At 38.1% G+C, this 15,352-nt stretch overlaps 1 pseudogene; it reads right to left on the reverse strand.

Moving 5' to 3' along the window:
• On the reverse strand, positions 1–1,670 carry LOC105488517 (26S proteasome regulatory subunit 4 pseudogene; annotated as a pseudogene).
• Positions 1,671–15,352: the final 13,682 nt, after the last annotated feature.

Raw genomic sequence — 15,352 nt, forward strand, 5'->3', positions numbered from 1 at the left:
ATGCTGTTGTCTGTGGTTGTGGTTTGTTAATTTTCACTTCTGTATATTCTTCCATTATGCAAACCTGCCACACTTCATCCATAGTACTGTTAATGGATTTTCCTTTTTTCTTTCTTTCTTTTTTCTTTTTGTTTTTTTTTTTTTTTTTTTTTTTTGGTGAAATAGCATGCTTTATTGGGAAGCAGAGTGCTGCACAGTGACCAAGATAAGAAGGCTGCCCAATGGGCATTTACACATTTTACTCCAAAAGACACACAGAACATCTTACCAATAAAAATAAACTGGAACAGTGATTCCTCTGGGCAACTCCCCAGCCTCATCCCTTTCAGAGATTGGGAAATCTCCCACCCATTTTCCTCATGGCAGCTGTGGTTCACTAGAGATAGAGTCCCTTGGGAGTGCCTTCCTGTTTTTTGCAAAGAACATTTTTTCTTTGTATTTTTTGAAATCCTCCTTTGTTACCTTCATTCTGTAGCTCTCTTAAGGCCATCAGGCAAGCTTCTGTGCAGATTGTCTTGATGTCAGCACCAAAGATGTCATCTTTAGTCATGATCAAGTCGTCCAGAGTTACATCATCAGCCGGCGTCATCGTGCTTTTGTGAATCTGAAAGATGGTCTTCTTAGTATTTTCATCAGGGAGGGGGATCCCGATCTTCCTGTCAATGCGACCTGGTCTGCTAAGTGCTGGATCCAAATTTCTGTTTGGTTTGGGTCCATGATAACTTTCACATCTCCCCTAGAAACAAATCCATCCAACTGGTTCCACAGTTCCAACATTGTTCACTGAATTGCTTTCTCACCACCAGAATTTGAGTCATATATTTTTGTTCCAGTGGCATTAATATCATCAATAAACACAATGGATGGTGCGTGTTCTTCAGCAACTTGAAACAATTCCAGTATGAGTTTGAGCCCATCACCCAGGTACTTCTGAATAAGTTCAGAGCCAACCACTCTCAAGAAAGTGACTAAGGTTTGGTTTGTTACCGCTTTGGCTACAAGGCTCTACCTGTGCTAGGTGGACCATAGAGAATGACCCCCCACCCGGTAGGAGGCTTTATACCCATCTCTTCATAATATTCAGGTTGGGTAAGAGGAGGCTCCACAGATTCCTTAATTTCCTGAATTTGGTTGTCCAACTTTCCCCCAGTATCAGCATAGGTCTCCTGGGGAGTCTTTTCCACCTTCATCACTGTGACTAGGGGATCCATGTCATCCATCAGCACCCCTAATCACTGCATGCACCTTGTGGCTTGGCAGAACCGAGCAGCCAGGTTCCAGCAGATCCTTGTCTATAAATGAAAGAATGCTGATGTAGTGTTCTGAGCCCACAGATGTAGAATGATGGTATGATTGCGATCTCTTCCAGGGTTCCTACTGCTCTTAGGGTCCCCCTTCAGATCATCCACTTTTAATCTTTTCTCCTGTTGCTTTTCCTCTAATGGTTTCATTTATTTCTGATTTCTAATGAATTCTTCCTCCATGAGAAGACAGTCTTCAGTTCTCTCTAACTTCAGTAATTTTCATCGGCACTTTGCTGGCAGCATCTAGTCCCTGTGTTTTCTTCTTCTCCACTTTAGTTGATACAGGAGGTTTGTATTTATATTTCTTGTCCTGTCATCCTTCTTGCAAACTCCAGGACCATAACCCCCACTCTGACTTTCACCCATCTTGCCTTGGCCACTTGAGCTGCCGATTCTTTCTTAATGTCTGTCTTTTCATTAGGCTGTGGCTTCACAAGGTGTTCAATAGGTTTTTTTTTTTTTTTTGATGAATGGATACTGAGTAGATGGTGTAATGTTATGGTGATGTGAGATAACCCTGGAAAAGGTTAGTTGGGGCCGTACTGCCGAGAAATGCAAAGTCTGGTGAAAACTTTGTACTAATTTGTTAGACAATGAAGCTTCAGACTGGAGTGATCAAAAGCACAGACTAGGAGCCAGACTATCTATGTGGGTTCCACTGCCAGTCCTACCACTTACTAGCTGTGTAACCGTGGGGTTATTTACCTAACATATCTGTGTCTCAGTTTCCTTAACTGGAAAAAAAAAACAGATTTCATAGGAGGATTGTGAAGATTAAATGAATTCATATTTATAAATTGCTTAGACCAGTACCCAGCAGAAGATAAGTTGAAAGCAGTGGTTATTAAATAAAATGGTTATCCATCACAGGTTTTTGAACACAGAAGTGGCATTTTTGGAGCAGAATGAGAGGCTGTAATAAAGGCAGGGGCAGTGGTCCAGGCTACAGCTACTGTTAGGGTCAGAAGGCTGATTCTCACTGATCCCTGTTGCCTGTATAAGACATACTTATGAGCAACTCACAAGCAGGAAATAACTTGACAATAGGGATTGAGAAAATTACATTTTCAAAAATTTTATCCTTTACTTTTGCAGACAAATTCTGAGTGGGCAGTTTGGAATTGCAACCTGTAATTAGAAACTTTCATTTTTTATATCCACCAGTGAATGAACTGTAGTTATCACAGTGGTGGAATTTCAGACCAGCAGGAGAGGGATTTTTTCCATCCCACTGAAGTGGCACAACATAAGTTTCTCCCTGTGTTGCCTAAGCACGAGTTTGATCTGTTGAAATTTGCAGAAATTTCCACTGGAAGTTTCCTACAGTGAAGTTGTCTCTGTAGAGCTGGGTCATCTCACTGAAGCCACACTATGGAACAGTGAATATGCGGGAGTCTAGGAAGAAACAGATACTCCACTCCAACTGGGTACTTTGAAACATTGAAGAAAAGGATCACTTGCTGACTAGGGAAAACAACAAGAAATGATACAGAACCCTGAAGCCAGCAACCCTGGGGAAGCCTGATCATTTCAAGTCTGAATTGCATGCTTAATCTTATTTAATCCTCACAATATCTCCATAGCTATTATTACTAATACTTCTCAGATAAGGAAAACTGAGGCTTAAAGAAATTAAGTGAGTTGCCCAAGGTCTCACAGCTCGTAAGAATCACCTGAATCAATTTTAGTGCTAGGTTTTCTGAAGCTAAAGTCCATGCTCTTTTCACTACTTGAGTGTTCTACTGACCTTTTATTTATGCAATAACTTTATGTTTTACTCTATTAGATGAGTATACTTGTATACAATTCAAACATTACAGAAATTACAGAGTAAAATTATAGAGTAAAAAGTTCAATTCAGTTCTTCTGATCTCTGTCTCTCAAACCACTTTTTTTTTTTTTTCTCAAAAGTTATCATTATTGACAGTGGGACATGGTTTCTTCCAGATACTTTTTCCCCTGTGCATTTACAAACTTAGTACATATATAACTATTCTTACAGAAAAGGTAAACTGAAGCTTAGAGAAGTTAAAGCAACTTGCCCATGGTCTGTTTCTGCTGGATATCCACTGTAAATAGGGTCATTTTGTTAATAATTTCCTTTAACTTCTTATTACTTTGTGTTTTTTTTCCTTTCACTTTGGACCCTTCCCTCCCAGAGTGATTTGAATTATTTCATTATACAGTGGCTTAAATTATACAGGTATATATCTACACATCTATAGATACATATCTAAATATATATTTAGGTATGAAACTTCCTGGTGTCTTTATAGTTATACATAACTACAAAACCTGAATAAATTAAGAAACAACATAATTTAAAAATAAAAGTTAAATCATCAATGTTAATGCAATGCAGTTTAATATAATTGAAATAAAATTGCCAGTGTTTGGGTTTAATTATAGGAAGACATTTTATTCACTTGTTGACTTTTGATTGGAGCATGATAGTTCATTTTTATCTTTTTTTTTTTTTTTTTTTTTGCTTTTAAACAATAAATATATACTCTCATTTTATCCTATGGCCAGTCAAAAGGCAGTAAAGCAATGTAATAGTGCATGCCCAAACAATACTGAAACATTTTTAAAGAACAATTTACCAAAAATATTTTTCATGTATCTCTACAACTGTAAGTTCTGGTAATGAACTTCTGCAATCTGATTAGTACAGAGGTAGATACATACAAAGAATCAACATTTCCCAAATGGTACTAACTACCATACCACTGTATCTGAATTATTGTGTATAAGATGACTCAGTTCTCTCACAAATTGTTCCTTGTTTGAATTATTGGTAAACTTTTGTTTGCATAGTATAAAATGAGGCAATCTGGCCTCCAGTGGATGTTGGTGCCTTGTTTCCATTCTGAATCCACCTCAATTTCTTCCTCATTAGCTGCCCCTGTTCGTATATATTACTGCCCCGTCATTTTCATGACAGCATATGTAAACCTCGGTTTATTCAGTAACTTAAAAAACTAAAGTTTCAGTCCATGAAAATGTCTTATAATTCTATCATTGAAAATCTCAAGATTTGTCATATAATTGGTTAAAATAAATTACAAGTACAATAGCAGATACAGAATGTTGTCATTTAGATACCAGGATGTGCAGGCTCAAATGCATTCAGTTATGCGTGTGAATACATAGAAATGAAATGCTATTCCTTCATAGGATCACTTGGTTATAACCTGATTAAAAATAGCAGTACAAAATGCAGGGATTGCATTTTGTGGCTATTAGGTGGTCAACTGATGCAGAATATGCCTACGTTTTTTAAAGAGTATCAATCATATGAGAATAAAAAATTAAAATAATCTCACGGTGTTTGTGATATAGTCCCCCACCCCCGCCCCAACCACAGCTCTGGATAAGTGAGAAGTTCCCAGTTTGAGAATTGTTGTGCACTGCGTTCTACTTCCCTGCATGGGGCACAGAGGCCATAGGATTGGGGGTGGGAGGAGAACGCTGCTGAAGGGATTGAACACAGACTTACCTTCAAACTCTTACAGGGTTCTGTCTGCTGCTGGCAAGGAAGTTGGCCATATTAAGAATGGGATGCTGTAGTCTGTGTGGTTTTATATCTCCCCAGTGCCCAGGCCAGGGAGATATTTCTCCATTTTGCAGACAGGCTTAGATTACATTCTTTCTGTGGATGTCTAGACTCTGCTGGATTGATGTCAGCCTTCCATGTTACCCATCTCCTAGTCTGTACTATGGCTTGAAGCCCCTGTTTCCTGTCCTAAGATATACTTACTATAAAAGGGAAGAGAAAAAGCCAAAATGGAAGTTCTATGGCATGTAATGTCCTCATGAATCCATTACCCTGGTGCATAATAAATTTATTATTCTAGTTGGCATAAGTGCCAGAAGTGTTTCTGTTTCTGGATCTTTCCTTGGGATTCAACATGGGAATCCACTGAAAGGAAAGTGTTCCCTTAAAATACTATTCGTTTCCAAAGTAACTGATAGTTAAGAAAAAGGAAAAGACACTTTTTCCCTCCTTCCTTCCCTTCTTTAGTTCCTCTTGTTCCTCTGTCTCCTTTTTTCTGTCAGATATCCTTTAAGCAGAGTTGTGACTGGACAGGGATACCCAGACCCCCAGGACTGTACTCCCCACACTAGGCACCTGCTGAGAAACATAAATCAACAATATATTGAGAGTAGGATGATAGTTAACAGAGGCTGGGAAGGGTAGTGGGGCAGGGGTAGGAGGTGGGGGCTGGAGAGAAGTGGAGATGGTTAATAAGCACAAAAAATATAGTTAGAATTAATAAAATGTAGTATTTGATAGCATAACAGGGTGACAAAAGTCAACAATAATTTATTGTAGATTTTAAAATAACCAAAAGAGTATAATTGGAACGTGTATAACATAAAGAAATAAAAAATGCTTGAGGTGACCCTGATGTGATTGTTATGCATTGTAATACCTCATGTACCCCATAAATATTTACACATACCATGTACCCATAAAAATAAAAAATAAAAACAAAAACCCAGTATATTAAGAAACACAGCCTTACAGAAGAATTCCAATTAATAAATGTAAAATAAAAGAGGGGGAATAAAAAACCATCATTGGGGAAATACCAGAGTAGTAACTATTGCAGACAAGATCCAGTGACAGATAAAATTAGTGGGCAAAAGTTTGAGGAGAAATAGGACATTAGCACAGTCTCAAAATATCTCTCCCAAAGCACTTATCCCTTATAAAGGGAAGAATAATACATTTGCAAGGGAGAAACCCAATAACACCACAGTAACCAAGTGGTCAAGGTTAATGTCACTGGTATTGAGACATATCAACATTACACACCTGCTGATAGTGTTCACTGGGAAAGACACAGTATCATTTTTGCCATAATCTTTCCAAAAAGGTATAAAGCCTCTATTTAATCATGAGAAAACATTAGGTAAACCCAAATTGAGGGTCAGTCTACAAAATACCTGATGAACCCTCATTAAAAGTGTCAAGGTCACGAAAGACAAGGAAAGACTGAGAACTGTCACAGACTGGAGCAGACCAAGGAGACAATCAAATGTGATGTGGGATCCTGAGTTGATTCTTCAATAGAAAAAGGACATTCAGGGAAAGACTGAAGAAATTCAAATAAGAGCTGTAGTTCAGTCAATAGTGTCGTAACAATATTAATTTCCTGGTTTTGATAATATACTATGGTTATACAACGTGTTATTAAAAATATTAGAAGAAGCTAGGTGAAAGGTATACGGAAAGTCTCTCTCTCTCTCTCTCTCTCTCTCTTTTTTTTCTACAACTTTTTGGCAAATCTAAAATTATTTCAAAATAAAAATGTAAATAAATAAAAGAAACACTTAGGACTAGAATGGTCATAATAAGTTTCCTATGTAAGAAATTATTTGATCTCAGCCTTGAATCGTGGGCAGAATTCCATAGGCAGAATTCCAGACAGGGAATCTCCCAGATAGGGAAGGAACAAATCATCACTTGACTGATCAATGGCAAGAACACAGTGGGCCATGGATATTGATGTGAGGTTGTATTTGTAGTGGGAAGAGAGAAAACTGGATTATGAGGATTCTTGAAAACCAGGTCAAGATTATTAGACTATAAGCCTGCAGCAGATAAGAGAGAGTCTTTATATGTCTTGAGAATGGGAAGACTGTTGTGATCATCCAGATGGGACCGGAGGCCTTGCTAAGTTTGTGTTTTGACAGTGAGGATGGAGAATGAATATTATAGGAAATGTTATAGGACATGAAATATTATAGGAAATGTTCAAGATTTGATGAATATAAGGGAAATGAGGAAGAGTCAAAGAGGACTTGATTTTAAGCTCAGACAGGTGGATGGTGGTATCATTGACAGTAAGAAATTCAGGAGGCAAGAAAATGTGGAGTGGGGGGAAAGGACATCATATTGGTGTGAAGTTTGAGATATTGCAAGAGATTCAAATTAAAAAGTTTTAGTAATAGTTCTAGGGACATTTCTTTCTTTATTTGTTTAGCAGACATTTATTCCTTACTTTGTGCTAGGACTTGTGCTAGGTGCTGGAGATACTAAATCCCATGATGTGGCTCTTACCCTAAATGAGCTGGAGAGGAAACAGACACTGTATGGAGGGTTGCATATAGGCTGGGATTACAGGGAGTATGAAAAGCTTTAAGAATTTTCCCAGTGTTGGGAATATGGGACTACAGGTCAGACAAATACAGAAGATGTGAAAACTTAGGAGTCATTAACCAAAAATGGTAGTGGAAGCCTTGTATAGCTAAGTTAAAATTTAATAAAAGAAGAAAGGCAAAAGTTCAAGAGGTAGTCCTGCTGAGACTCACCCCGAGAGAGTGAAAGTCAAAAGTTACTCACAGAAAGGAAGAAAGTGTTGGAAAAGTTGCAACAGAATCTGTAGTCATGGAACCACAGACATGGAAGAGAGTTTCAAGGAAGTAGGAGTTTGCCAGTTGTTTGGATTTTGAGGGGATCAGTTCAGTGGAGTGGAAAGGTAAAGAATTATAGAGGCACTAGAGAGGAAATGAAAGCATGGAGTACTCATTTGAAAAGTATAGTAATGAAAGAAAGTCAAGAAGTAGGAAGGTACCTGGAGGGGGCACCGAGAGTGTGTGAAGTAGAATCTTCTCCACTCATTCACTCAATTCAACAAATACTGATTTCAGTTGCCAGGCACTGTGATGGGTATTTCATGTATATTTCTCAGTTAGTCCTCACAACTTTTTGAGTGGGTATTATCTCTTCAGCAAACATTTTTTTGGAGAGCCTACTTGGTACCAGAGAGTGTTTCAGTTGATGAGGACAAAATAGTGGACAAAAATAGACAATCTCTAACCTCTTGTCACTATTGACGTTAAGCAAATTATGTCACACATCATGAAAAATTGCAAAAGGAAGAAAGTATACTATTATGGAACTTGTGATCATTCATAGAGGGTTGTGCTCAAGTTCACCTTTGTCCTGTAAAAAAGAAAGGCTTGCTAAACAAATTAATAGTGGAAAGGTCATAACATCTTTATGCAAAACATTCCCATTTACAGAGAAGTGTGTAAATGGGAACTCTGGGTTTGCTGTAACTCTTAAAGCCATTCTAATTGTGGGCACTGACTTTAGGTGACTTCAGATGGAAACTTGTTCTGCTATTCTCTTGAGCCTTTCAACTCACAAATGAACCTTTTCAAAGTCCAGAATGGTTCCAGGAGTGTGCTCTGAAAGTGGTGGAGCTGGAATTTAGCATTGAACCTGGGAAACTGGGTTAGGTTGTCCAAATGCCTCCTCCACCCTAAACCCCAAGGGCAGCCAAGAATTTGGAATCTGCAGATTCTCCTTATCTGGGGTAGAAACCATAGAGTTTCCAGACAACATTCTCAATGCAGCCTTTGGAGTTTCTCACTTGGTCTTGAGACCCTATTTCTGTTATCTGAAGCTCCTGATCATTTTCTTTTTTACCCAGGCCCTGATCTCTGTTCTTAACTTAGTCTGATAAATTGAAATCATCTTTGATCTGTTTCTTTTTTCTAAGTTGGTTTCTGGGAAGGGCAAGACTTTCATAATTTTGATAAGTTTTATCACTTTTTTCCCTGCCCCTCATTTGGAGGCGGGTAACTTCAAATTTCCAGGCTATATGATTGTCTTTAGAGTAGAATAATTTTTGAGCTTGGTTTGAGCATCTTATTACAGCAGTTAATTAACTCAGAGTCATTCTGTTGCACCTTTGCAGAAATGAGAAGCAGTCATGTCTTCCCTGACATTCATTTTCTGAGCTTCTCAGTGTTTTCAGGTCTTATAGGTAAATGTGTCTTACAAGGCTAGTATCTTTGCATGACTGTAATATAAAGTCACCATAATGGTTAACTTAAATAACTATTCATCATTACAACAAATCTGAAAAATGTAAAATTAAATAAAAGACAAAATTATAAAAAAATACTATTCCAATATGGCCCTTTTTTATTCTATCTGGTCACTGTGCTTTCCTGTTGGTCTAACCACCCTTAAACTAGGTCACAGAGTATATAAGTAGAGCCAGTTTTAATTTGTCTGGACTCACGAAGATGTGCCATCTATTTCTTCACACCCTCATGAAGTTAGTGGATCATTACCTTTGATTTATTAGAAAGTCTGAAGCTCTTGACTGTGAGAAGGAACTATTTCTCTTCCTCTTTTGCCCTGAATTATTTTCTCCTTCCCTAATCAAGAATTTTATTAAATTTTTCTTTACTTCTCTAACTGCCCAAGAACATCACCTAGAAGTTCCATATTAAGACTTTCATATGAAAAGCAAGTTCCTCTAATTATAATAGCACTGAACTTTATTCTTATATATAATGTGAGGATTTCTTTGAGTTTTGAGGAGGGATGGCTAACTCTATTTACTGAAAGATATATTTAGAGGTCCAAGTTATATAACCAGTTGGCAAGGGAGAATGTTTATATTAGAGAATAAACTGATTTTAATTGCTAATTTTATTGTGACTAATTGCTGTTCATCCTCTAAGATGTAACTCGGGCATCGCTTTATGTAGAAAGACTTCTCTGAATTTCCTCATCCCCACCCAAAAGCACTAGGTAGGCAAACCAGAATCTGTGGTCATCCTATATAATGTTCTGTCTAAATCTCAAAGTGCTTACTACATTGATAGATGTCCTATAATCACACAGAATCAGTGAATGATAGAATGCAGAAAAAAGTGTGGTATAGTGATGGTTTATGTGGACGTGTAGAAGGTGCCATTTCGTCCAGTGGTTAAACCCGTCACGTCTGCAGCCTCAGTTCAAATCTCAGCTCCTTTACTAACTGTGTAACCTTGAGCAAGTCACTTAAACAATGTGCCTTGCTTTCCCTATCTGTAGAATGAGGATAATGATATCTACTTAACAGGATTGCTGTGAGAGTTAAATTAATTACATATGCAAAATGCTTAGAAGAGCAGATGCATAGTACCTGCCTTATAAATATTAGCTATTTAATGTTATGGCATGTAGTTGGCCTAATAGAAGAGGTAGAATTTGAACTGAAGTTGAAGAATAAGCGTACCTGAGTATATAGAGACAAGCTGCCAGTATGTGTGTACACATTTCTATGTGGCTGCAAAGATTACCTGTTACAGTGTTGTAAGTAGGTGTTTTCGTTTTATGTCCACAGGTTTCCAGCCACTGCACTGGGTTAGGAAAGTAATTCTATGATTTTTGACCCAGTAGAACTTAAAGTCCACTTCCTTTCTACTGATCTCATGATAGACACTGACATGTTCATAATGGCATTCTTTCCAATGAGCAGGTATACTGATCTCATGATAGACACTGATATGTTCATAATGGCATTCTTTCCAATGAGCAGGTATAGCTTCAAAGTTCTTAACAGCATGACCTTCTAGGGTGGCCCTGCCAGTGATCACAAGAACCAATAAGAGAAAAACACATATGCTATTCCCAGAGGAGTCATTCTTTTCACAGCAGAGAAACTGGATCCCAGAGAAGTGAAGTCCCTTGTCCAAGGGCACACACAGGTAGGCAGAGCAAGAAGAACTCGGGTCATTCTACTCTCTGAGGGGTGATTATCTTTCCATTATCCATATCACTTGTTTATCTTAGTTTCTAACTAAAATTTTCTGCCACAAACATTTGCAAACTATTCACCTGACAAAAGTCTAATATATAGAATCTCTAAGGAACTTAAACAATTCAACAAGAAAAAAAAAACCCATTAACAAGTGGGCAATGACATGAACAGACATTTCTCAAAAGAAGACCTACAAGTGACCAACAAAAATATGAAAAAATGCTCATCATCACTAATCATCAGAGAAATGTGGATTAAAACACAATAAGATACCATCTCACACTAGTTGGAATGGCTATTATTAAAAACTCAAAAAATGACAGATGTTGGTCAGGATAAGGAGAAAAGAGAATGTTTACACATTGTTGGTTGGAATGTAAATTAGTTCAGCCTCTGTGGAATACAGATTGGAGTATTCTCAAAGACCTAAAAATAAAACTGCCATTTGATCCAGCAATCCCATTACTGGGTATGTACCCAAAGGAAAATGAATCATTCTACCAAAAAGACATATGTACTTGTGTATTTATTGCAGCACTATTCACAATGACAAAGTTATAGAATCAACCTAGATACCCATCAATGGTGGACTGGATAAAGAAGATGTGGTACCTATGCACCATGAAATACTACAAAGCCATAAAAAGTAATGAAATTATGTCCTTTGCAGTAACACGAATGCAGTTGGAGGCCATTATCCTAAACGAATTAATGCAGGAACAGAAAATAAAATACCACATGTTGTCACTTATCTGTGGGAGCTAAACAAGGGGTATACACAGATATAAAGAGAGAAACAATAGACACAGGAGACTTCAAAAGAAGGGAAGGAGGGAGGAGGGCAAGGGTTGAAAAACTACCGTTTGGGTACTATGTTCACTGTTTGGGTGATGGGTTCAATACAAGCACAAACCTCAGCACATTATGCGATATATTCATTACATCCGCATGTCCGTGTAACCAACCTGCACATGTACTCCCTAAATCTTAAACAAACAAACAACAACAACAACAACAACAAAAAACCCACACCCGTTCTGGAGCCAAGTCTGGGTCCAAATAGGTTTGTTGAAATAAATACATATAACTGCAAGTAATTAAAAACAAAAGGAAGCAAGGTACACTCATTCATCCATGAGGTGCCCTATTGTGATATTATTGTGAAATGCACAGATTTGCATGCTCCGCAGCGGTGCTGATGGTACTATCTATCTGACTTAACCAAATTATTGTGACACGATCTTGTACTCAGGTTGTAAATGAAAGTGCTCCACCAAGCTCATCAGCAGCAGACTGAGTGTTCTTTAGAGCTTCATGCCTGTAAGCATAATTTGTGATATTTTACTGCTTTTAAATGATGCATGATGAAATGATTGAAGACATCATTAAGTGGAACAAAATGTAGCAGGGAGCGTGATGCTAACTATTAAGCACTTCAAGCTTCTATGGGAGTGTTGAGTACTTTTACTGAAAAACAGTAAGGAAGCGCTGTTTGTTATGATCAAGACCGTATCTAGAGAAAGAGTAGTGCCTTAATCGTATTATAGACATGTTCGACAAGCCTGGCAAGTGGGACGGTACAGAGGAGCATCCAGCTTGATGCTGGATTTTAGTGTTTTAATCAGCATTCACTAAAAGTCTGTTAAAGTGGTTCTCAATCTTGGCCAAGTATTAGAATTATCTGGGGAGTTTTTAAAACTACTATGTTGGGCTCTCCCTTCTGGGGGTTTCGATTTAGTTTCTCTGGTCAGGGCCAGGCATTGGTAGTTTTTAAAGCTCCCAGACGATTCTAATGTACAACCAGAGCTGAGAACAAATGGTCCAGTACTTGAGGAGAAAACAGTTGCAGATCTTTACAGATGCATCAATGAACTTTTAAAAAAAGTCCTCCCTTTTAAAAAAATGCTCATGTGGGGATTGCTGTGAGAATAAATAGGAGCAGGAGAGAAGGAATAATGGGTAGGAGAATACAGGAGAGGGAGAAAGGTCTCTCAAAACCTTCACCAGATGTTTAAAAACTCACCTTAGGTGAGTGACTTCATAAAAATGCTAGTGACAAATCATGTCTGGAATATGACTCAATGCCTCTACTCTGGAGTTGTAAAAGGGCTTAATTTGTTCATCAATCCATTCATTTAGTGAGTTTTTATGAGAATATGTGGTGCAAAAAACCATGTGCTGTGGTTCTCTGTGCTCTTCAGAAGGAACACTTGCATAATTCTGAGGCAACCAACACCTGAAAGGTACAGAATATGCTATGTGGGTGATGAACTTCTCTTTTCCCTCTTTGAAGCCGGGTACCTTCTCTGGCCCAGGTAAATATAACTCAGGACTGGGAGGAAGGTATTGCATTTGCATGGTAAGGCGCGAGAGATAAGCAGGGTTTCAGGGGTTTACATTTTGACAGCGTAAGGGCCAAGGGAAAACGTCCCTTTTGGCCTCTGAAGATTCACTGAAAAATCAACTGACAAAAGGCAGATTAATAGGAGAAATGGCAGACAAATTTATTAATGTGCATGGAGAAGAATCATAGAATGATTACCCCAACACCCCGAAGTGGGTACAGATGCTTATATGCCATCTTGAGGTTCCAGAAAGAATGGGGGACTTGGATCATGGTCTGAAACAGGTTATGGTGGTAAATCATGCCTCTGTCCCATCCACTCTTACACCACAGCCAGTGCCATCATCTTACAGTATAAATGACATCACATTCCTTCCACATCATCCCCCTGCTTACAGTCCCTCAATTAGAGAAGTTTGAATCCTGCTCTACTGCAGCTGGAAGAACTATGTTCTCTTTGCCCCAAGGGCTTCATCATCCCCAGCCACCTGTCGCTGTCCTTTTAGCACACTAGTGTTTTTTTTTTCAACTTTATCACAATTCATAAATATTTTGCTTGCTTGAATTTTTGTTGTTGTTGTTATCTTGCCTACCAGATAGTATCATTAATAAATCCAGAGATGTTTTGACCGCTCATTCATTCTCATTTTCTAGTACGAAGCCCAAAGACTAGCACATGGTAGGATTTTATTCCCTATGTTTTTAAGTAAAAAACTTCAAACACAATGTTAACAGAATTTTGCAATGAATGCCTGTATACCTAGCATCTAGTTTCTATTGTTATATGTTCTTCATCACATATGTTTTCATTTTTCTATCCTTCTATCTATCCATCAATACATGGTTGACTTTTAATAAATTTATTGAATGAATGAATGAGTGTTACTCTTTTGGTCCATAGCCAGGAGCTGTCCATCTTGAGGTTGGCCCAATACAAACACTGAGCTTCTTTGTTTTTGTGTGGTCACAGGGTAGAAGGAGCTACATAATGTCCTCTTGGGTGGGAGTTTGCTAAGCTCTGTATCAGCAGATTCAGAAATAAGGACAAATCTTACTGGGGATCACTCCAGTAAGAGGATCTAAATATATTTGTGATGGAAGAAGAAAAAAACAGAAAATGCGGATGAGTGATTTTTTTTTCCCGCAAACAACTTAATGAAGATTGGTTAGTCCTATCTTGATACTTAAACTGCCTGATATGTTGACATTTTGTGTTTTTTGTTGCACAAGCAGATAAAAGTAATTGTTGACTTGGCCAATGCCAGGGAAAGAACATTTTACAATTTCTCGTTTGGTGAGTGACAAATGCAAGTTCACTGGGACCATGGAACCTTTGGCCTTTCTTGTTTTTAAAGTTCTGTACACATCATTGAAATATCTAAGTAATGGAAGCAAAGGAAAGACACACGAAAAGTGTTTCTAATCTAGGCAAACTGTGGTCAAGGTAAAGAATGTCTCTGCCATGTCTGGAAAATAAACTTAGCAGGCAGGGAAAGTAATGCTTACTCTTCTTTCCCACTACACGCTGATAGGTTTTTTTTCCCCCAAACTATTTTTGATTATGTTTTTTGGATGCTGTATTATTATTTTGACCGCTCATAAGAAACACCTTCGAAGTGACATCCTGGGGTGGTGTTGTGCAATAATCTTTTATTAAGCTTTGCTGTGTCTATTCATGTTTATTTTAACTCTCTTATTTTTAGACGGAGGATTTTTTGAGGTCACTGCCGTATCTTTGTGATTGAATTCCAAGAGTGCTTAGCAGGGGTCCATGTATATAAGGGTGTTGAATCATTATGAACTGGGAATGCATCCAAGTTCATGCTTAACTGAGAATTCTCTTAAATATTTAGAAGTGAAAGCAATCTTTCAAAATAGGCACGTGGGCTTTGGAAGCATAGAAATGGGTGAACACAGCATCCTAGGTACAGCAAAAAAAGTGACAGCTAGGACCTCGGCTTATCATTCCTCCAACCTTGGCTGTCTCCTAATGCTCTTCTTTTTATTTGATGGAGTTATACTTTCAAACGTTGGTGACACTCATCCCATCAACTTTCATTTGTTCATTTTGTCCTCCCCTGGGCTTTCGTGTACAAAATATTTGCAGGGCCTGGTGTGGTCCTGACCTGGATTTGCATCCTTGCTAT

Source organism: Macaca nemestrina, chromosome 2 (assembly GCF_043159975.1).
Source record: "Macaca nemestrina isolate mMacNem1 chromosome 2, mMacNem.hap1, whole genome shotgun sequence".
NCBI lineage: Eukaryota > Metazoa > Chordata > Mammalia > Primates > Cercopithecidae > Macaca > Macaca nemestrina.